Here is a 15,390-nt window from a genome sequence, read left to right as displayed (position 1 = left end):
GCCAATACCCAGATGTTAGATCAAATGTGCTGAGAAACTTAGCAGCTCCTAACCGATCAATAAGCTCATCAACTATGGTGATGGGGTGCGCATCAGTCTTTGTGACAGAGTTGAGTTCACTGTAGTCCACATGGAACCTGAGTTCTGAAGTGGCACTGGGTGCAGCAGTCTTTGTGACCAAGACCACTAGACTGGCCCAAGGGCTACTGGAGAACTCAATAACCCCTAATGCTAACACTTTGGAAACCTCATCCTTAATGTTAGCCCTTACCTAGTCAGTCACCCTGTACATCTTGTGTTTTACAGGTGGACTGTCCCCAGTGTCCACATCGTGTGTACACAATTGAGTGACCTCTGGGATCAAGGAGAACAAGGAGGCAAACTGTCCCAACATCTGGCAACAGTCCCTCTGCTGCTCTGGGGGTCAATGAAGGGGAGAGGTTCACATCCTTCACAGACCTGTCTTTCTCCTGAGCAGACAGGAGGTCAGGAAGAGACTCACTCTCTTCCTCCACTTCCTCCACTGTGAGAAAGCAGCCTCTTTCTAGCATGGCTACCCCATTTGTGGCCTGTTTGTCAGTGTGTTTGGGCTGTCTCACTTCACTAGGATCCTGCTAGTCAGGACCCCAGTGCTTATGGTTTGTGCCCTACTAGTGAGCATGTTTCACTATTGTTGTCAGTATGCTTGACTGTGTCACTGGAGTCCTGCTAATCAGAACTCCAGTGCTTATGCTCTCTATGGTTCCAAATTTGTACTTACATACTGGTAACCCAGTATTCCACTCCAATTGGGCATACTGGACCCCCTGTATAAGTCCCTAGTATATGGTACCTAGGTACCCAGGGCATTGGGGTCCCAGGAGATCCATATGGGGTGAAGTATTTATTTTGCCACCCATAGGGAGCCCATACAAATACTTCAGGACTGCCATTGCAGCCCGGGTGAAATAGTGCAAGCACTATTTCACAGCCATTTTCACTGCACCAGGTCACTTATAAGTCACCTAGATGTCAGGCCTTCAGACCCTGAAGGCTGGGTGAAAAGTAGCTGCTTGTGAGGGCATCCCTGCACTAGCAGATATGCCCCCACGTCATGCAAGCCCATTTTCCTGGCCTTCATGAGTGCGGGGACGCCATTATAAGTGTGCACTATACAAAGGTCAATACCTATGTACAGCTTCACAATGGTAACCCCGAATATGGCCATGTAAGGTGTCTAACTGCTGGAGATTGTATCCAAATAGTGATTTGAGTATTGGTTGCACAATCCCATGCACTCTGGTGTCTCCACAGTGCACCCCCAGTATGGCATACCAGACTTCTGAGGTTTTTACTGCAGCCCCAGCTGCTGCCACCTCACAGATAGGCTTCTGCCCTCCTATGGATTTAACAGCTCAACCCCAGGAAGGCAGAACAATGAATTTCCTTTATAAATAGGTGTGACAGGCATGGGAGGGGTAACCTCCCAGAGCTTCTGGAAGTGCTTTGAAGGGCACAGATGGTGTCCTCCTTGCATAATCCAGTCTACACCAGTTCAGGGACTCCGAGTCCCGGCCCTGGCGCGAAACTGGATAAAAGAAAGGGGAGTAACCACTCCCCTGTCCATCACCACCCCAGGTGTGGTGCCCTGAGCTCCTCCAGAGTGTCCCTGGGTTTTGCCATCTTGGATTCCAAGGTGGTGGGGCATTCTGGGAGCATCTGAGTGGCCAGTGCCAGCAGGTGACGTCAGAGACCCCTCCTGATAGGTGCTTACATGGTTAGGTGACCAATCCCCCTCTCAGGGCTATTTAGGGTCTCTCCTGTGGGTGTTTCCTTAGATTCGGATTGCGAAACTCCAGCAGGAATCCTGTGCATCCTTTACTCCACCTTCTACCGTTAGATCAACTGCAGAACTGCTCCAGGAACTCTACAACTTGCAACAAAGAAGCAAAGGTGACTTCTGCAACACTGTAACTCCAGCTCCTGCCAGCAACTGCAACAGTTTCCAGGTCGTGCACCCACAGAGGACTGGCTGTCTTCAGACTGCACCAGAAGAACTGAAGGAATCTCCTGAGAAGTGTCGAAGTCACTTTCCTGCTTCAGCAGGCACCTCTCTGCAGCAACGAACGTGCATGGATCCTGGAACACAGATGGTGGACTAAAGTAACCCTGACTGTCCAAAGGTCCAGCTGTCCAAATTTGGTGGAAACAAGAGCTTGCTTTCCCACGCAAGACAGTACCCCCATGCACCACGTTTTTTCAGCTGCTAAGGCTTGTGTGCAGCTCCCCAAGACGTTCCTTGTGCACATCACAGCTTAGGTCCCCAGCACTCTATCCTGCGACCCACAGCTCCCTGAGTGGTTCTCCTGCGGTGTGGGAATCCTTTGTGTAGTGCTGCATGGACCTCCATTTGCACCTCCTTTGTCCCCGTTCTTTGAGACTCCCATGCATGCTGCCTGGTTTTCTGACGGTACTCTGAGTTGCTGAGAGCCCCCTCTGTCTCCTACTCCTGAGTTGAGACCCCAGGTCTCTCCTGGGTCTAGGCGGCTCCATTTTCTGCCAATCACGTGTTTTGTGTGAGCTAAAGCTTGTTGGAATCCAGTGATGCAAAACAGCTTGCATTCATCCATTCGATGGGAGACATCTCCTGCACCAACCAGGACCCCACAGCTGTCTTCTTTGATGTATTACTGACTTTATCTTCTAACCAGAGTTTCCACTTTTGCACCTTCATCTGGATTAGTGGGAGCTCCTGTTCTCCCTGGACTCTTCCGCTGGTCTTGGGCTTAGTCCCCTTCTTCCACAGGTCTTCAAGTCCAGGAATCCATCGTTGGTGTCTTGCAGTCTCTTCTGGTTTTTGCATAAGCTTCTATCACGACTTCCATTGTGTTTTAGGAAACTTGCTGTACTCTACTCCTGCTTTCCTGGGCTCTGGGGTGTGGTATTGTACTTACCTTTAGTGTTTTCTTACACTCCTAGCGTCCTTCTACATGCTACACTTGCCTAAGTGGGAAACCATCTTTCGCATTCCACTATTTTAGTATATGATTTGTGTTCCCGCTAGGCCCATTGCAACATATCGTGATTTTCACTGTTTTCTGACAATTTACTTAACTGATTTTGGGTACTAGTATTTATATTGTGTATAATACATACCTCCTAAGGGAGTATGGTCTCTAAGATATATTTGGCATTGTGTCACTAAAATAAAGTACCTTTAATTTTGGTAACACTGAGTATTGTCTTTCATGTGTGTGAGTACTGCATGACTACTGTGGTATTGCAAGAGCTTTGCATGTCTCCTAGTTCAGCCTTGGCTGCTCTGCCTACAGCTACCTCTAGACAGCCTGACATCTAGACACTGAATACACTTCAGTAATAAGGGATAACTGGACCTGGTATAAGGTGTAAGTACCGTTGGTACCTACTTCAAACCAGGCCAGCCTCCTACATCCACCTCATCATCTGTTGCTAGGAGCATGGTCACTTCAGGCCTCTCAAAGTGAAGTCTGAGGTGGTTCAAATGCAGGACCCTCAAAGGGTTCCTGGGAGTCCACAAGTTCACCAGATAGATGACATCACTCTTGCACCCCACCACCTCAAAAGGCTCAGACCACTTATCTTGGAGAGCATAAGGCTCCACTGGGGCCATGACCCACACTTTCTGGCCAGACTGAAACTCAACCAGGGTTGCATTCTGGTCATACCACAATTTCATGTCCTCCTGGCTTGCTTCCAGGTTCTCTTGAGTGAGCTTCCTGAAGTGAGCTGTTTGGTTCCTAAAAGCCAGCATGTAACTGAATACATCCTGGGGGGGCTTTCTGGGAGTTTTTCCAAACCCTCCTTCCAGACTCAGTGGCCCCCTCACAGTGTTGCCATACAACAGCTCAAAGGGGCTAAAACCAAGTTGCTTTAGTGGCACCTCCCTCTAAGCAAACAGAAGGCATGGCAAGAGAACGTCCCACTTATGCCTCATGGGCTCTGACAGTCCCATAACCATGCCCTTCAAGGTTCGGTTTAATCTCTCAACCAAACCATTTCCTTGGGATGGTAAGGAGTGGTGAACTTTTATGTCACTCCACACTCCTTCCACAGAGACTTCATATAAGTAAATATAAGTTGGTACCCCCGTCTGATACCACCTCCTTGGGGAACCCCATGCAGGTAAAAACCCCAATCAATGCCCAGCCCACCACAGGGGCTGTGACTGATCTAAGAGGTATAGCTTCTGGGTACCTGGTGGCATGGTCCACCCACCAAGACCAGGATAAACCTTTTGCCCATAGCTATCTTGGGACCCAGAGGCCCCACAATGTCAATACCCACCCTTTCAAAGGGGATGCTGACCACAGGAAAAGGTTGGAGGGGAGCCTTACATTTCCTCCTACTCTTGCCACTTGCCTGACAAGTCTGATAAGACCAAGAATATGCATCAGCGTGCCTGCGCTTTTGGGGCCAGTAAAAATAGGGACAATCCTTTCAAAGGTCTTGTCCTGCCCCAAATGTCCAGCTAAAGGCACATTATGAGCCAAACCCAGTAGGGAAAACTCTGAAGCACTGGGGTACCACCAGCACACAGGCTTCGCCAAGATCAGCAACCTTAGGTTCACTATATAAGAGGCCATCCTCCCAATAAATCAAGTTTGATCCAGACTCCTTGCCAGATGCCTGGTCTGCAGCCTGCTTCCGCAAGCCCTCCAGAGTAGGGCATGACTTCTGTGCCTCTCAGAATGCTTTCCTGGTGGGTCCCCCTTCCTGCTGACACTGGGTCAGCTCGGGCTCCTCCCGCAGTTCAGCCACCTCTTCCCCTGTAGGCTCGGGGTGTCCTCCTCAGGTTCAGCTTCCTCCTGGACCGTGGGACCTTCTGGGGTTGGTTTCCTGCCCCTCTTGCCCTTCCTCCTTCTGGCAGGCACCGGGCCACTCTTTCAGGCTCCAGGGCCTCCTGATCACCCTGCATGCTGTCATTGACTGGGTGGACACACCCACCCAGGTAAACCCAACATATCCAAGTGAGACCTGCGTTCCACCTCACTCCAAGGGGAAAGCTCCAGGTCATTGCCTGACAAACAATCAACAGGAATGGTTGGACTCACAGCTACGCTCAAGGAACCTGAGACCACCCCCCACCCAAAGGGAACTTGCGCCACTTTGCACAGACACTCAGAGTTGTCTACTGCAAGTACTTGGTGAAGTGATTGGGGAACTACCTGCTCTTCAGACAACAGGTGATTTCTCACAATAGTAACACTGGTTCCTGTGTCTCTCAGAGCCTCTGTCCATTAATGGCCACCCACTGCCTGTATTTCTCAGTGTTCTCAGACACGAGGCTCCTCTGGACCATCTCACTGTCCCCTAGTGAGACAAGAGTCATCTCAGCTGGCTCACACCCACCTGGAACCAACTCCTCCCCAAGAGATACGCTGGCCAAACCCTGTGACTGAGCACCAGTGGGTGCCTTGGTCCCCTAGGGACATTTGGGATCCCCTCTCATGTGACCCACCTGACCACATGCATAGCACTTGCGGGAACCCCTCTCTGCAGGTTTCCCTGTAGAGACCCATGGTTTCTTTTCACTGGCAGGCTGGGTATCCTTACCGTGGGAACTAGGGTGGAGCTCTTTAGAGAACTCGCCCTGTTTGCCCTTACCCCCTCCACTTCTTCTGATGGGGATCCTGCCCACCCTTGGCAGAGTCTCCCCCATACCTCCTTTGGACCCTGGCGCTCTGCCACAGTCGTCTTCCTGAGCAAGCTTTCTAGGGTCAGCCAGCTTGCTGTCAATTAGATGCTGGCTGTCGGAAAGTACCATCTTGCCTGGCAAGTTCCCCTCATTTTCACTGTATGTATTTTAATTTTTGCCCTTGTGTCACTAGGATCCTGCTGGGCAGGAGCCCAGTGCTCATAGTGTATGCCATGTATGTGTTCCCTGTGTGGTACCTAGCTGTATCACTGAGGCTCTGCTAACCAGAACCTCAGTGTTTATGCTCTCTCTGCTTTCTAAATTTGTCACTGCAGGCTAGTGACTACATTTACCAATTCTCATTGGCACACTGGTACACCCATATAATTCCCTAGTATATGGTACTTAGGTACCCAGGGTATTGGGGTTCCAGGAGATCCCTATGGGCTGCAGCATTTCTTTTGCCACCCATAGGGAGCTCAGACCATTCTTACACAGGCCTGCCACTGCAGCCTGAGTGAAATAGCGTCCATGTTATTTCACAGCCATTTTTCACTGCACATAAGTAACTTATAAGTCACCTATATGTCTAACCCTCACTTGGTGAAGTTTGGGTGCAAAGTTACTTACTGTGTGGGCACACTGGCACTAGCCAAGGTGCCCCCACATTGTTCAGGGCAAATTCCCTAAACTTTGTTAGTGCAGGGACACCATTACACGTGTGCACTGCACATAGGTCACTACCTATATGTAGCGTCACCATGGTAACTCCGAACAAGGCCATGTAACATGTCTAAGATCATGGAATTGTCCCCCCAATACCATTCGGGCAGCCCCGGCCAAGGAAGGCAGAACAAAGGATTTCCTCAGTTTTGGTTACCTGATTGAGCCCTCTGTAATCTACACAAAACCTCATCTCTCTCTTTCCATCTTTGGTGTGAGGTTTTGGTACAAGCACAACTGGGCTAGCCCAGGGGCTTTCAGAAGGTTCAATCACCCCTAAATCCAACATTTTCTGCACCTCCTGTTTAATGCAGTCCCTGACATGGTCAGGCTGTCTATAAATTTTACTTTTGACAGGCAGGCTGTCTCCAGTGTCAATTGTATGATCACACCAGGATGATGTACCTGGTACAAGTGAAAAGAGGTCTGAAAATTGGCTTAGGAGATTGATGCAGTTGTCTGTCTGTTCCACAGTCATACAATCTGCTAAGACTACTCCCTCCACTAAGGCATCTGATTCAGTGGTGGAGAAGATATCAGGGAGAGGGTCACCCTCTTCTTCCTGTCCCTCATCAGTTGCCATGAGCAGGGTGAGATCAGCCCTGTTATAGTAGGGTTTTAGGCAGTTGACATGAATCACTAAGGGGACTCCTGGCAGTTCCCAGGTCTACCAAGTAGGTAACCCCACCATTCTTTTCAACGTTAAGATGGTGTCCACTCCATTTGTCTTGGAGTGCTCTTGGGGCCACAGGCTCCAATACCCACACCTTCTGTCCTGGTTGGTACTGAGTCAGGACAGCCTTCTGGTCATGCCATTGCTTTTGCAGCTTCTGGCTGGCCTGAAGGTTTTTACTGGCCTTTTTTATGTACACAGCCATTCTGGATCTTAGGTCAAGTACATAATCTACTATGTCCTGTTTAGGAGCTTTTAAAGATTGTTCCCAACCCTCCTTCACAAGAGCAAGTGGACCTCTTACAGGGTACCCAAAGAGGAGTTCAAAGGGGTTGAAGCCCACTCCTTTCTGGGGTACCTCCCTGTAAGCAAAAAGAGGGCAAGGTAACAGGACATCCCATCTCCTTCTGAGTTTTTCAGGGAGTCCCATTAGCATACCTTTGAGAGTTTTATTAAACCTCTCAACCAGACCATTTGTTTGTGGATGGTAAGGGGTGGTGAACTTGTAGGTAACACCAAACTCCTTCCACATTGCTTTTAAGTATGCAGACATGAAGTTGCTACCTCTGTCTGACACCACCTCTTCAGGAAAAACCACCCTGGAAAAGATTCCCAGGAGGGTCTTTGCCACTGCAGGAGCTGTAGTGGTCCTTAAAGGTATGGCCTCAGGATATCGTGTGGCATGGTCCACTACCACCAAGATAAATCTATTGCCTGAGGCAGTTGGAGGGTCTAGGGGGCCAACTATGTCAACTCCTACCCTTTCAAAGGCACCCAACCACTGGAAGTGGAATTAGAGGGGCCTTTGGAGTGCCACCAGTCTTGCCACTGGCTTGGCAGGTCACACAAGACTTACAAAAGTATTTTGTGAATTCTGACATATGAGGCCAGTGAAACAAGGGGACAAGTCTTTCCCAAGTTTTCATCTGGCCCAAATTCCCAGCCATAGGAATGTCATGTGCTAGGGTGAGAAGGAACTCTCTGTACTGCAGGGGAATGACCAATCTCCTGGCAGCTCCAGGTTTTGGGTCCCTTGACTCTGTGTGCAAGAGGTTGTCTTCCCAGTACACCCTATGACTGTCACTGACATCCCCATTCTGCTGTTTGACAGCTTGCTGTCTTAGACCTTCTAATGTGGGACAGGTTTGCTGTGCCACTCTCCGCTCTTCCCTGGCAGGCCCCCGCACCCAAAAGCTCAACAGTGTCTGCTGCCAGCTCCTCTGGTGTAGGTTCTGCACAGGGAGAGGATTCCTCTTCCTCACAAGGGGAATCATCTGTAGAGGGAGGGATAGTGGGTAGGGATTTACCCTTTCTACCCCTAGCTTTAGGGAACACTTGGTCCATTGTTCCAAGATCCAAGTTACCCTGTCCTTTTTGCTTCTTGGCCCGAGCCCTTGTCAAAGCAAAAATATGCCCAGGAATGTCCAGCATTGCTGCATGATCCTCCAACTCTACTTCTGCCCAAGCTGATGTTGCCAAATTGTTTCCTAGTAGACAATCTACAGGTAAATCAGTGGCTACCACAACTTTCTTTGGAGCAGTAACCCCCCCCCCCCCAGTTGAGATTCACAACAGCCATGGGGTGGCTAAGAGTGTTGTACTGAGCGTCTGTCACTTGGTACTGCTGACCAAGTAGTTGTTGATCAGGGTGGACCAGTTATTCTATCACCATAGTTACACTGGCTCCTGTGTCCCTGTAGGCCTCAACCTCAACACCATTGATTAGGGGAAGTTGCTTGTACTTACCCATATTAAGGGAACAAGCAACCAAGGTGGCAAAATCAATGCCACCATCAGAGACCAACCCCAACTACATTGCCAATAGTGAGCCCAGCTACACCCTTGGATTGGCTATTAGTAGTAGATTTCCCACCACCACTGCTATTACTAGGGGCACTAGAATTTGTAGCTGGGGTTGTGGTGGGAGTTTTTTTTTTTTTTTTTGGACAAGTGGAATGACTTGCCCAGTGGCCTTTGATTTTACACAAGTAACACCAAGGCTTTTTCTGATTATTAGAAGAGGATTTGGAACCACCACCCCCAGAGGATTTTTGTGGGCCGGATGAAGACTCAGAATGCTTACTTTTGTCCCCACTCTTCTCAGAAGACTTACCATCCTTCTTCTTGCCATCCTTGTCACCCCCTGTATGAACGTTTCTGTTCACCCTTGTTCTGACCCATTTGTCTGCCTTCTTTCCCAATTCTTGGGGAGAGGTCAGATCAGAGTCCACTAGATATTGGTGCAACAAGTCAGACACACAATTGTTAAGAATATGCTCTCTCAGAATAAATTATACAAGCTTTCATAGTCAGAAACTTTACTGCCATGCAACCACCCTTCCAAGGCCTTCACTGAACAGTCCACAAAATCTGCCCAGTCTTGAGAAGACTCTTTTCTGGTGTCTCTTAACTTAATCCTGTATTGTTCAGTGGTTAAGCCAAATCCATCCAAGAGTGCATCTTTCAAAACTTTGTAATTATTTGCATCACTTTCTCTGACAGTAAGGAGCTTATCCCTACCCTTTCCAGTGAAATATAGCCACAAAATAGCAGCCCACTGCCATTGAGGGGCCAACTGTACCAGATAGGCCCCCGCAAGTGCAGCAAACCACTTATTAATGTCATTCTCCTCCTTGTAAGGGGGGGGGGGACTATCTTGTGCAGATTCTTGGACCTTGCTCTCTAACAGGATTACTATCAGAAATACTGCTGCTGCCACCATGGGAAACTAACCCCAACCTCTGTTTTTTCTTCTCTATGTCTAGGGATTCCCTATCCAAGGCCAGCTGCTGCTGTTTAAGCTTCAGTATGGTCTCTTCCACCCTCAGCTTTTTGAGTTCCCTTTCTATCAAGTTATCTTTGGGGATGGTGGGTTGGGAATGTTTAGACACAGAGGAAATGTGGGAAGTTTCAGACAGAGACCTATCCCTAACTCTCTGGACCCTAGTAACCTGGCCTCTAGGGGTGAAAGATGCCCTGCTGGTGTGGGACCCTCTAACACTACCAGTGTCACTAGGTGCCCTGCTAGGGGGCAGGACTTTGTAAGAACCCTCCCCAGCTTCCTGATGAAATTCCTCTGAGTCTGACTGGGAAGCTTCCCCATTTTCTAACCTCTCCTGAGATGGGCCAGACTGGTTCTGGTCATCTACAATGAGCATGTTAAAGAGAAACTCTTTTGTTGGATTCTTACGTATACTCAAACCTCTATCCAGGCAGAGACCCCTCATACTTTTATAGTTCAAACTCTCATATGTTGCTTTAACAGTTTTGGGAGTGGGCTCTACAATAGACATGATAGAAAAAGGTTTAAGGATAGTGAGAGAAAAAGTTTTAGAACTTTAGAAAGCACTGAGAAAAAGCTTTTTCAAACTTTGGAAAAACATTTAGAAGTTTTCAAAACTTTTCAGAAACTTTGTTAAACGTTTTAGAATAGAAAAATAAACTTTTTTTTGGTTGATTGTACATATACTGAACTATTTGATACATGATTTTCTTATGAAAAGCACCAAATGACAAAGTGGTAAAGCAGTTGCAAGTACTTATCCCACCACTGCACCACCAGTGTAGGAGGCTGGCCTGGCTTATAGTGGGTACCTTGTGGTACTTACACCCTGTGACAGGTCCAGTTATCCCTTATTAGTAGAATAGAGGTGTTTCTAGCAGCTTAGGCTGATAGAAGGTAGCTATGGCAAAGCAGCTTAGGCTGAACTAGGAGACATGCAAAGCTCCTACTATACTACTTATATCATATAGCACAATATCATAAGAAAACACAACACTCAGAGTTACTAAAAATAAAGGTACTTTATTTTTATGACAATATGCCAAAAGTATGTCAGTGAGTACCCTCAGTTAGAAGGTAAGTAACATACACAAGTTATATGTACACAAACCCAAAACAGGTAAGTAACAGTAAGAAAAGTAATGCAAACAGTGTAGAATCACAGTAGAATGCAATAGGAGACAATAGGCCTAGGGGCAACACAAACCATATACTCCAAAAGTGGAATGCGAATCACGAATGGACCCCAGACCTATGGGAGCTTGTAGAGGGTCACTGGGACTGTAAGAAAACAGTCAGGGTGTCCAAGATACCCAAGACCCTGAAAAGTAGGAGTAAAGTTCCCCTACTGCCCCCAAAAGGACACAATAGTCGTGATAGGGGGATTCTGCAAGAACCACAAGCACCAGCTAAACACTGAAGACGGATTCCTGGACGTGAGGACCTACAAGGCAAGGGGACCAAGTCCAAGAGTCACGATAGTGTCCAGGGGGGCAGGAACCCAGGAAACCCCGGATGAAGGTGCAAGGAAGCTGCCTCCGGATGGAAGAAGCTTAGGATTCTGCAACAACGAAGAGAGCTAGGAACTTCTCCTTTGGATGGAAGATGTCACACGGCGTGCTGAAGGTTGCAGAAGTGTTCCCACGCAGAAATACCGCAAACAAGCATTGCTAGTTGCAAGGGTTGCAGTAGAGGTTTTTGGGTGCTGTTGGGGATCAGGAAGGACCAGGATGTTGCCACTTGGAGGAGGACACAGAGGGGGCGCTCAGCAACTCAGAGAGCCCCCACAGAAGCAGGCAGCTCCCGCAGAAGTACCGGAGCAGGCAGTTCGAAGATTTGTGAACCGGAGCTGGCTCAGAGTCATCAACACACCTATATTCGGCTACGAGCCATAAAAGGAAAATACAATCAAAAGAAACATTGTTTCAACAGCAGGTATTCATATGAATAGTAAAACCAATTTACATAAATAAATAACAGATGACGCTCCTAAGATCAATAAATAACAATCATTTTCATCATTACTTTGACTGAAAGTTATAAAAAAATTCTAAAATTAATCTCCTGCCCAAAGTAATACCACTACTTTATCGGCTAGCTAATAGAGAACTATTTTACCATTATATAGAACAATAAATAGATAAGAAGAAATATTCTTAAAATGAATAAATACCTATATTTTCCTTCATATAAAAGACTAAAATTACATCTTAAGCAAGGTAACTTCCCAGGGTTTGTTAACTTGCTTGGAGGAGAACCTATTAACCACTTGAATCGTCATAAAATGTATCTATAGATGTTTATTAAATCTGAGCTTATTAAAACCTCAGGCCCTCCTTTTCCCTGATAAATGAAGTCGCTAAGAGAAAGCAACTTATTCCAAAGACAATGGATGGGGTGATGGTAGACCTAAACAGTCTGGTCACTTCATTGTAATTTCTAACTCCTTCATTCCTACAGATAGGTCGAATCAATTTTTTCCTTGGTTTATCGTAGGCTTTGCAGAATAACAAAACATGATCCACCGTTTCAGTAGTCTCCATATTACACAACCCACACTTTGCCTCATGATTATTCTCACTCTGGGGACTCCATTTAATAGTAAAAGCCTTAGTCTGAACGATCCCATATTGAAACTTCATAAATAGTGTTTTCGCTCGCCTAGGGTGGATTGTATCTAACCAATGCCCAGCTCTTGGTGTTGGTTTAATATCCAAAAAGCTCAATGTCAATCTACCCAAAAAGTTATTACGAAAAAGACTAATTGAGGAAAATTCCCAGTATACTTACTTTAATCGAATCTTGGATTGTAGCGTAAGTGTATGGGGTTCGTCCCAATAGGGTTTCAGCCCTAGGTTGTAGAACCAATACCTTACATGATGTAGCCACGGGAGAGAGACTGATTTATCAAGGTCCATTATCTCCATTAGTGCTTGCTTCTAATGAATCAGTTCTGGAATTGTCCAAAGTCTACACCAATAAAGTAATGGCCTCAAAACTGCCAATTTACCTATTTGCTTCATATTTATATCATAAGTGAGAGGGATTAACGGAGTAGATGGTGGCAATCCCAATACCCCCCTCGAAAAGCTGTTTTCTTGGGATACTAGTGAGTTTAGATTTAAAATTCCCCAAAGTTCGGCACCGTATAAGGCAGCAGCCTGCGCTTTGTATCTATAGACCTCAAACACTGGTGAAACAATCCCAGTTCTTGAACTTTTATAGTTGTTGTTTATTGCCGTGGAGCTGTGAACTAAAGAAGTTGCAGCTTTGTTAATTTGCGGCGTCCAGGACAACTTAGCATCCAGCAATATCCATAGGTAGTTAAAAAAAATTACGCGTTCTAGTTCATGCCCATTGACCACAGTACTCCTTTTAAGTGCTTTATGAGGATTAACAGTCAAATACTTTGTTTTGATTGCGTTTATCTCCAGCCCCTTCAGGTTACAGTATTTGCTAAACATTCCTAATAAGGATTGTAGACCCATGGGAGTTTGCGATAATAAGATAGTATCATCTGCAAAGAGGAGAGCAGGAACTGGGTCTCCATTCAATCTTGGCGAGTCATGATTACTCTTTTTTAAATACTCTACCAGGTCATTGATATACAGCGAAGAGAGAGTTGGGGCAAGCACACAGCCCTGCCTCACTCCCCTTTTAATAGGTATTGGGTCAGTCAGCTCTCCATTAGGGCCCCACCGTACTTTTGCGTAAGTATTTTTGTGCAACTTCTTTATCTGGAACAGGAGACTCCCCGGCATACCCTGCTTCCCCAATGCAGTCCATAGAGAGTCTCTTGGAACCAGATCAAAGGCTGCACGCAAATCCACAAACGCAATATACAAATGGCCCTTCTTTAGTTTTATGTATTTCCACATTATTGCTATTAGCCTGAAGAACTGGCCAATTGTGCTTGTCTGCTGCCTGAAGCCTGCCTGGTATATTGTCAAGATGTTTTTTTCCTCTATCCAACAACCTATTCTATTCAACAACTACCTAGCATACATTTTTTGGATAACATCAATAAGGCTAATTGGCCTATAATTCCCAGGGTCCTCCCTAGATCCTTTTTTATGGACAGGGATTATTTCTGCACCTTTGCATGTCTCAGGAACTGGCTCCCCCCTTGCTATGGCATTACTGAGTAAATTTACATAAGGTGCCCAGATTTCTATGTTATGCTTGAACAGATCCCCAGGGATTTTGTCCAAACCTGGGGCTTTGCCTAATTTAATCGCTTCAATGGCAGTCACCTCTTCTTCCAGGTTAAACTGTATAACAGGTAAAATACTCCAAAAAGATACTTCTTTGGACCAAGAAAGATATGCATCAAGGTTGGGCAAGTCAGAATAGAGGTACGTAAAATGATTGACCCAGGCACTGGGATCTCTATGATGTTCAGTACTGTATATTCCCTCTTTCCTGCCGTGAGTAACTATTTTCCAGAAAGCAACTGTATCATTGCGTTTGGCTGCCTCTAAGTGATCATGCCATTTTTGATCCTCCCAGTTTTTTTGTGCTGTAGCCAAAATTTTGTATAACCAGCACTTTCCTGTTGCACGGCTATTGAGTTTTTCTGTTTAAGGGCCTCTACCAATAATGTTTTCCTCTCTCTGCATTCAATGGTATACCAAGGATTAGATGAAGTGATTTGCTCCTTGCCCTTTTTATTTTGTTGTTGTATCTGTTTAGTGAAATAAGATCTTAGTGCAATACTCATGGATTGATGAATATCCATGATAGGGATATCAGTACAGATTTTATGGGCGTGGGGTTCCATTAATCCTATACATGTATTATAAATATTGGTCATGACACCCAAATTGCCCAATATCACCGGCCATTTTACTGCCCTTCGATTATTATTAAGAGTGGGTTGCAGCTCCACCTTATCCTTTTCCATGCAATTCAATTCTGTGAGGTAAGCCCTAAGTTCAACTACTAGCGGGAAATGATCACTTTCCCTCCTCTTATCTATTTTAAAGGTTACTATTCTCTCCCACGTAATAGTGCTATGCAAAATATAATCTAATTTTGAACCTATATTACCTCTTTGAAAAGTGTCCATATTAAGACCACCTTGGCCCACTCTACCATTTCACGCCCTCAATCCATGCTTTAATGTGAGACCCATGAGTTGCAACGCAGCAACCGTACCGGGGACCGACCCTTCGATTGAAATGTGGGGGACTGCTCTTGCTAGGTCTTCCTCTTCTGACAGATGTTCAAGACCAATTATAGGCTCATAGTTGCAATTCAAATCTCCCCCAATCATGATTGACTCTCCTACCGAGATTTTTTTCAGCGTGCCATCTAATATTTCTATTTCATGTGACTCCAGGTTTGATCTTCTGGGCCTTATATACACATTAAACAAATGGGATAGCATCTTGTTTTCATCCCTTAGTTCTAGCCACAGAATGTCAGCAGACTCTGTATCATGTTTACATATCTCGATATTAAGGGAAATTTTTACCCATATAACCAGCCCCCGAGTCGGCCTTCCTCTCGCTGCAGCAGTTGTACTAATAAAAAAAGTTTTGTATCCCAGCTTAT

The sequence above is a fragment of the Pleurodeles waltl genome, chromosome 10, assembly GCF_031143425.1.
Source record: "Pleurodeles waltl isolate 20211129_DDA chromosome 10, aPleWal1.hap1.20221129, whole genome shotgun sequence".
NCBI classification, from domain to species: domain Eukaryota; kingdom Metazoa; phylum Chordata; class Amphibia; order Caudata; family Salamandridae; genus Pleurodeles; species Pleurodeles waltl.
This window is presented reverse-complemented; position numbering follows the sequence as displayed.